The 9,635-nt window shown below is 29.1% G+C and overlaps 1 pseudogene across 1 annotated transcript; it reads right to left on the bottom strand.

The window, feature by feature from the left end:
- Positions 1 to 4,308: 4,308 nt before the first annotated feature.
- Positions 4,309 to 5,694, bottom strand: LOC107628162 (metalloendoproteinase 4-MMP pseudogene; annotated as a pseudogene). The gene has a single exon (XR_015905250.1). The product of XR_015905250.1 is annotated as a metalloendoproteinase 4-MMP pseudogene (transcript).
- Positions 5,695 to 9,635: the final 3,941 nt, after the last annotated feature.

The following is a 9,635-nucleotide window of genomic DNA, read 5'->3' as shown; positions in this document are numbered from 1 at the left end:
TCCCTTTTCTTCCACAACATACTTATATCGTTTTGCGTAAAATCATGTATATCATCATCATCGCATACGAACAAATTGATTAATGCATATGATATGAGAGAGAGAGATATATCATATATATGAAGTATGGGTTTCGTGCATGAAATTTTTTAACCAAAGTGTTGGTTAGAAAATCATATTATTTGACTGGAATCCAAAATTGATACGCAAAGGTGAATGATCATTAGAAACAGTTACTAAACAGTATATATGTTATGGTAGTTATATACGATACGACGTTTAATTTGGTTATGAATAGATCAATTAAATTAATTAGAGCTTATTAGCATCCCACTAGTTAATTTAGTAATTATTAATATTATTATATGGGAAAAGATAAGGGATTGGATTTAGATGGAGAAAGCTAGGGGGTTTGACTGATGTGGCATGGCATGTCAGGATTCCGCAAATTGAATGCATCGCAGTTGGTTTCCTTTTGGGAGAAGAATTCATAGTACCTGAAAGCCTGCTGCTACCTTTTTCAGATTCATTGAAGGCCTTTAATTGCTACTAGCTAGGCCCTCTATCTCTATTATTGTTGTCCATGTCATAAAGAAAAGAAAACGAAGGCTCTCCATCCATTACAAACAAGTAGCTAACCTAGTAGGAAATTTGTTTGCACCAATTGAGTCATATATACACTACTATACTTATCTTCAAATTAAAGTCCACTAGCTAGCCAGTAATAGTGTTTCCGATTTTCATGTTTTATTTTTTCCTTCCAGATATATCTCCATGCCTAAAACAGTGACCCTCTGCACTACTCTCAACAACTGTATGGTATGGATAACAATAATGTGCACGCAACAAATTTAATTTCTAGGGAAGATTTTTCTTATTGCCTTAATTAATTATTGATATTTGGAATTAGTTAGAACACTTGTTCAATATATATATATATATAGTCGCTTTTAAACTTTTTGATGCGTTATGTCAAACAAATTCTTTATACTGTTAAATTGGTGGTCATTAGTATATATGTTCTACCTCATATTTTTTAACAAAATAATTAATTATTGAAGTAATTATAATTTATCAGTAGAATTAAATATTAAATATCATAATAATTAAAATTTAATAAATATAAATATATATGTTTCGTAGAGTTTAACTAATGTGTTTTAAGTATATAAGATTATTCTAAATAGAATTTTTAAATTTTTTTAATATATATAAAATAGATATATTAAAATATAATTTTTTTATATTTTTAATAAAAATTTTATTAAATTATAAATTTAACATGTGGTTTTAAAACACACAAAATTACTAAATTTTACTTCATAAATAACTGATTTTTGTATATATATATATATATATATATATCAATATCATATTTTTGCATACTGAACATGTATTGAAAGTATCAAGACATTAAATTTTCGATCAAACTTTTTTGTTAACCCTTAACTAGTTCTCAGAACATTTATAAACCTAACATACATTAATATTTAAGAGAGAAAATAAAAAGAAGGCTTGTCTTGAAACTGGATTTTTCCAATCGTTGGTGGTTGTTTCTAGGCCATACATTTAATACATGAAACAGTAGTGGAGGATATTTTTCTTACATTGTTTGTACACTGTTGACTCAGCTCGTGAAATATCCCCAAAGAACACGTGTTGGTAAGGCATCCTCCATTGTGCCTGTTTTGACCATTTTCCAGAAACCGACAAAAACATATTTAATTTCATTCGGTTTTGACTTAATTGGCGATCCAATGCATGTTATTGTTGTTTATATAACATTGTGAAAGTCATCAATTCCCATGCATTTATCGACCTTATAATTCTAGTCTCCCTCTATATATATATATTGTTAGAGATTGAAGAAAATTACAGAAAGACACAAATATTTTAAATAAAAGTAGTATTTACAAAAGTTTTATAAACTTATTAATCACTGAATTGTGTAATACTTGCTGGTGATGGGTGGAATTGATATACTTCTTACATATATATTATTGGATGTAAACTGGTGCGAAGATGTCTTTCTCACCGTTGTTAGGTTAAAAATATAATTATTTATATATTTATTTTATTAATTTAATTTTTTAGAATAAATAATTTTATAATATAATATTAAATTAACATTTGTAGTGAACTAAAAAACATTCAGTATAAAATAAAAAAAATTTATATAAAAGAATTTATACAAATTCAAAAAGGAATTTATATGAAAGAGTGTATTAAAGATATAATTATTAAAAAAATGATAGAAATATTAGAATTTATTATTTTTTGTTATTATTTATTTATTAATTTAATTTTTTAGTTTAGTTTTTTTAATTTAGTAATCTAATAATATATTTTATCTTATATTTTTAGATATTGATGATTAATTAATGACCAAAGTAATAAATTTTAATGAATATCTAAAATTTTTTAATTAATAATATATTTTATTATCCATTTAAATAAAAAAATTGTTTTCATAACACGCCAGCTGGTTGTGTTAAGAAAACTAGAAAAGTTATGACCCGCCAATGCATGCGGTGTGTAGTAAAGGAACGAAAGATAATATTTTGCGTTCTAAGAAGATGACCCGCGCCCACTTTACGTGTTCCCCATATATCTATATATCTTGTGGATGTAATAAACTTTAAGATCTATATAAGCATACACTTAACACGTTGAACTCAGATTTCGCTCCACATATACACGTGCATGCTCATCCTTTCGACATATGCTCTTATTGTCATCACTAATCTTTTTATTTTGTTCCCCACCCATGCCTCTGTGATTATTGCACGAACCAATATTTCCTATTTACTATTATATTTTTCATCCTCGTTAGCGTGTTGCTGGGAACTGATGCTCCCTCAAGTCACGTGTTTGTATCCTCTACATAAATCAGAGATGATCATTACAAAGCATGCATATGTGTGTGTTACGGTACATCTGTTGAAATGTGTATATTACTGGTGTCAATCAATAAGATTTTAAGGTATTTTATTTTCATCTTATAAGCTAGTTTTAGGATTTGAGTTATGCTCAATAAATCTAATTTCTAGACATAAAAGATATGTATTATAAATTCTGTATTTTCAGGAATAAAATGTTTAAATAGTTTATAAATGTGTCTCGCTCCAAACTAAAGCTATAATGTATTATTTTCAACAAAAAATTGGATGGACAGAATTGGGACATGAAATCAGGAAGTTAAGTAGTTAACTGTAGACAATATAAGGTAGGCATCAATTATTGTTGTTGAGAAAATCAATTTCACTTGTTAAATTTTCTATATCAACTATTAGGTATATTTTATGATGTCTATAAATAATAACACATAATTTAATTTTATAAAAGGAGTAGACTTCATCTTTTAACATTCATATAGATAATTTAAGAAAAAAATTTAATACCATAGAATTGCCCTAACTATTAAGGATATTTGTTATCTCATTATAATCAACCTGTCTTAACCAACTTGAGTTAGGCGAATAGTACTCATTGGACAACCAAAAATAATTAACATGTCATTATAAATTGGAGTCACAAGAATTAACAATTATATAAAAAAAAAAATTTCAAGCCAATATTTTCATTTAAATTTAGTTCATAATTTTAATAATTAATTTTAATAATAAAAAATATAATTTTAATATTTTAATAATTTTAATAGTTAATTTTAATTGGAATGAACAGTAAAAATTTATTGAAATACTGTTTCAGATATATTTAAAAATTTCCTATATAATATAGATATGTTTAGTTTGGTGCTTGCATGAGTAGAGTATGGGGGGAAGAATTCCTCTATTGATTGATGTTGGATCAGAGATGCTCAGTTATACTGCTGCTCCCGGCCTGCTCTATCTGATGTGCCGAATGGTTCATTTTCAGACCTAACAATTATTATGTATTTGAATTGAATGTATTTGGTTCGCGGTCGTGCGGTCTGTCATACCTTTCCTCAATCTTCATTCTTCATCATCACGTTGTTGACCTTGACCATGATGTTACACCCACCACTACTAATAGATGAACCCACCTTTCATTCTGTCTCTCTTTAATTTCTGTTCGACTCATCATCTGCTATCAATTTTATATACAAATTCAGTTCTTTAGTACTACCTTATCCATTTTCGTTTTTAACTCTGTTTTAGTCTCTATGTATGCATACTAGGAAGCCAAACACTAGTATAATTGTTTGTACCATCAATTTTGGTGTACATTTTCTGATATTTTTACTTCTAAAGATAAAACATACATATATAAAATTGAGTCAACTAACATTTTTTATATTTGAATCAACTTTAGCTTTAGCTAATATGTGAAATATTATATATATATTATACATACAAAATGTGAATATATAATGACCGATTTAATAATTGAGTTTTTCTGATATAATAAGGAAAAATATTTTGTACTACAATTGTGTATAAATTTTGTGTACACCTATCTTTGAATGTGTAATTCACAAGCCAATAAGCCAAGCAACTGATAAAGGGAGAATTAAATAGAATACTAAAAAACGAAAAGAAAAAAAAAAAAAAAAACAGTTGTTTCTAGGTGAAGCTAATGTAGAAAAGATGCACGTGAGGTTTTACCTGCAAAAAATTATAAAGAAAGAGAAAAGGTATGCACAAGAGAGAAGAATATTGAATGGTGGAAAGCGAGGAGGAGCTTGATTTGCGGAGATAGCAGATTGAAGCGACGAGACATCAGATGATCTGAAATGAGGGTTGGAGCCATAAAGAGATTGGACTCCCATGACGTCATCAATGTGGAGACGATATCTCTTCTCTCTCGGCCTCAAGCTGGGATACATAACTGCCTCTCTAACCGAACTGTGTGACAGACCAAGCACGTGTCCAATCTCGTGCGTTGCCACGGACTCCAAATCCACCGCTACCTCCGACCAACTCTCCCCGAAGTCCACCGCCCACGTCTCAGCCGCATCCAGGTGTAGCCGCCCGCTCTCCGGCGAGAATGAATGCGCCAGCACTCCAAGAACCCCGTCGAAAGCCTCGCCATCGCCGTGGTCGCCGCTGTAAAACCCTATCTTGATCTCAGCAAAACCGTAGTCGTCTGATTCCACAAATGTGAGAGGAATGACGTTAGACCAGCGCGTGAAGGCGCGTCGGAAGGCTCTCCGGATCTGGCGAAGGGTCAAGGTGTGGATGGTGTATTCCGGGGAGAAAGCGTAGGTGAGTGTCGTCGGCATTGGACCCGACCACCGTGGCTTCCCCGGAAAATACACAAAGTTCTTTGTGGAGTGCATGTGAGTGTGAGTGTGATCATTACTGTCTGGAACTCCGCATCTCGGTGTGATCATCTGAGAAATGGTGATGGAATCGAGCTTGCCAGTGACTTGGAGTCCAAGCTTGCGTTGGTATCTAACGAGAGCAGATTCTAACATGGCGTCAAACTCGTCGCTGAAACAAGTACATGTGGTATTAATATTATGGTTGAGGTACCCAAAACGCCATAGATATCTCTTGAACTCTGATATTCCGGTGATGTTGCTGCCTCTCCCAGCATTGCTGAACCTTTCCATGTCTGCCATTGATCTTGATGAGATGGCAATGGAATGCGCATGTGAATATGATGATGTGAATGTCATGAGGACAAGAGTAGTCGTAATGAAGAAGAAGAACGAGAATGTGCGTCTATGCAACATGGTATTGTTAGATGGGCAATTAATGCGTTCAAACAACCTTTCATATGAACAAACCAATATATATATATATATAGACTCAAGCTAAGCTTTCTCATCATCAACAAACCTGCATGCATGATGCATGTATCTTAACTAATCCCAATTTAGTCAGTTAATTAGTTAGTTGAACATATCTAGATCTTCATTTATCCAATTCTGCATATCTTAGCTAGTATCATACTTTATCTATTACTTTTCAAAATGTATGTATGTTTAGAGGAGGACTACTTACTGTTAGATATCAAATTTATTCATTATCTAAAAAACTCATTAGTTGTTATGAATATATATAGTTCAGATCATTTATTTCTATATTTTTTGGAAAAAGCTTTCCAATAAAGCAATTTCATGGTATCTACTATCTTCTACTTTATGTCTAACTTTTACCAAATTAAATATTAATTATTTAATCTTATTGATAATTAAATATCAACTTTTAGGTATCATAACAAACACTTTTCAATAATATTTCAGTATTAATAATTATTAGAATCTTTTTAATTACTATATATATATATATATATATATATATATATATATATATATATAAATCAATTCTTAAATCAATTAATATATATTTGTGTACATTTAAACATATTAGTTTACATATTTTTTTAATTAAATAATCGATCACTAAAATAATTGAATTTGTAATATACTAATAATTAATATTATTCATAGTAGTACAATAAAAAATGTATGACATATCAAATATGTATTTTTATTATTAATAATTGATTAATAACTATTTTTTTTTATATTACAACATCCTACCGAGATTATAATTTATATGTATAAGATAAATTTAAAGAAATAATAAAAAAATGAGGCAATAATTGATTAAGATTTTTTCCTCTTTGTCCCTAATTAAAGAGAAATATACATACATGGACATGGAACAAATTAAACAAGTATGTGTATATATATATTATATGAGTGAGAAAATGGTGTCATCTCTTCCGAATTGTAGGCATTATATATTTATGAAGTAACTTAAAGAAGAGAGCAACTACGAGAAGTTGAGGTAGGCCGATCTTGCATATATATAACTACTGTTTGAATAATAAAGAAATTAAATAAAGATGTGATGTAACAGACACTACTACTACACTGAGAACACTACTAGCTAGCTCAACTTGAAGTTGTTATCCTCTTAGCTTAGCTTGAATAAGGGGAAACCACACACACAATACTGCTTCAACAAATTAGTAGTTACATTCCATCATTATTGGTGGTTGTTGGCTCAGTCTGATATTCAATCCTCTTCTCTGCCACATCTCATCTTAAACGTATTCTTTACTCAAAGTAGTCTCTCTCAAAAATCACAAAAGCCAAAATGCGACAATCCATCTCTCTTTAATTTTGTGGCTTCCACCGTACGTGAACAACAATAAAAAAATATTTATTTAACACAACAAAATTCACATAATAATTAGATCATAATTAGGACTAGAAGTAAACTAATTAGAGAAGAGCTAAATCAATAAATTCCGCTCACTCAAATTTAAATTTGACTTATTTAATAAGTAAATTTAAATTCAGGCACACGTTTGACTTTAGACGCTCATAAACTCAACTTATATAACTGTTCACGAGTTGAATTCAGAATGGATTATGAGTTGGTTTTACTCTCTTCCGCACTTAATAATCATATATAATATAGTCTTCTGATCTTAAAGGCGTTATTTTTTTTTTTTTTTAAATTAGGAGTGTAACTCAAATTCGCAAGCTTTTAAGTGAATATATATGAATATATTATGTTATTTGAGTTATAACTCGTTGACAATGCAAGGTGTTATTATTTTAGTTTTAGCTAACATTAACATACATATCACAGAGTGTTAGTTGCTTGCAAAAGTTCCCTGCTACCACAATCATATTGACTTATTGAGTTGATATAATCTTATTTAGCACTCTTCGATCTTCTTAAGTAAAAATAACAATAAAAAGATAATGATGAAGCACGCAGGTGAAACTTCACTAACAAATTGAATATACTTAAATAGGTACGTAGTAGAACAACTTTTGGATGCTATTCTTGAGAATGATATAGATTTTAGATGAATAATTTTAGAGTAATATTACATGTCCATAAAAGTGTATTATTTGTTTGTCAACACTTAGCCTATATTTTAAATTTTAAGTACTAAATTTTAAATTCTAAACTCCAATCTTAATAATATAAAATATTAACTAAAAATATTAATTAATATTAATAAAAAATATTAATTCCTAACCTTATTTCTCATACAGAATTTTTAATGGCTAAAAGAGTTAGATTTTTTTTTAAAATTTTAACATAGAAAAACAAAAAGAGGGAAAAAAAACTTTACAATTTTCACACTTAAAATTCAGAAAAGATTATTGGGTAAAATACATCTTAGAAATATAATTATTTTGTATCTTTTTCTATTAATTAATAAGTAATTTTATGACAAATTGCTTTTGCCATTCGTTTCTCCATTATTACAAAACCTCTAATCAACATACATAAACAATACAATTATTGGGAGTAGAATTTGAAGAACAAAGAATTAAAGAAGAATCAGGGAACTGAATTTAGCGTTTAATTTAAGATTGTATCAATATGAAGAAGAAAAGTTGAAAATAATGTACTGAATAAAATCAGGAAGATGATGGAGCTACACCACCTTTTACTTCTGACAAGAGAATGCGTTCTTGTGCTGTATAGCATTTTGAGGTATATCTTATTCTTGATGAAGCAAATAAAGTTTGTCTTTTGTTTTTTTTTTTGTTCGGTGAATGAGTTATATTTCCATAGCTTGAGAAAGACATTTTCACGTTCAAATTAATCAATATGCGTATTTCTTTCTTATAAAATTTAGATATTTTTGTCAGAGATATTATTATTTATGTTGTCATATTTTATCCGTTTAAAATTTTGAGATAAATAATTTTATGACATAATTTTAAAGTTTAATATCCAAAAAATTTAAAATTTTATTCTTAGTGAATTTTAAAGAAAAAAAATAACATAAAACAAATGAAAGAGAAAAAGAAAACATGTACAAGAAATCAAACAAATTGAATAAAAATTTTTATTTAAAAAAAATACTACAGATATAATCATTTATGTTATTTCTCCAACTTAAAATTCATAATAATTTTTTTTAGAGATGACTTACCAAGTGAATGATCATTATACAAAATGTTTGGTTACCAAGTTAAGAGACGGGTTTAATTAGAATGAAAAACTCCTGTTAATTCCTTGATCAGATCAGTATATACATGTCTATTACAATTGTGTAGTGCTATATTTATATCTATATTCCCATAATAACTTATAATACTGAATTTACTCATTACTCCCTGATTGACAGATTTTGTGAGACAGTAGTAATGCAGAAAGAACAGAATACTTGAGAAAGAGAAGGTTATGCAGAAGTGTTATTCCTATTGAACTTAGTTACATTCTATAGTGCTAGACCTATATAGTGAGAGTGATCAAGAAAAAGAGAGGAAAAACCGTTGCAATCCTAACTACATTTACAGCTTAGTTAACTAACTCCATAAACTCTGTATTACTTAGAATCCAAGTAACATGTGCTGCAGCTCATTATACTTCATTACTGATTAACCTTATTAGGTTCGTATTTAAGCAATGTGTTACATATGTATGTATATGTGTGTACAACAACTGTGACAGGCAGCACTACCATGCCATCACATGTTTGCAGGAAAAACTACTACTTCAATTCTGAGCTTACCATGAATTGATGATGATGAATGTGTGCTCCTTACTCCATACTCCATATATACTAACTATAGGAAAAATTTAAAGTGTACCGGAGAACATCGGTATTCCAGCTGTATTAATCGTTGATTTCAATTAATATATATTATATATATTTTTTATAATTTAGATCGACGGTTAAAACAACTAGAATACCGGTGTTTTCGATATACTTAAAAC

The sequence above is a fragment of the Arachis ipaensis genome, chromosome B2, assembly GCF_059453495.1.
Source record: "Arachis ipaensis isolate K30076 ecotype BB chromosome B2, ASM5945349v1, whole genome shotgun sequence".
In the NCBI taxonomy this organism is placed as follows: Eukaryota; Viridiplantae; Streptophyta; class Magnoliopsida; order Fabales; family Fabaceae; genus Arachis; species Arachis ipaensis.
This window is presented reverse-complemented; position numbering and strand designations above follow the sequence as displayed.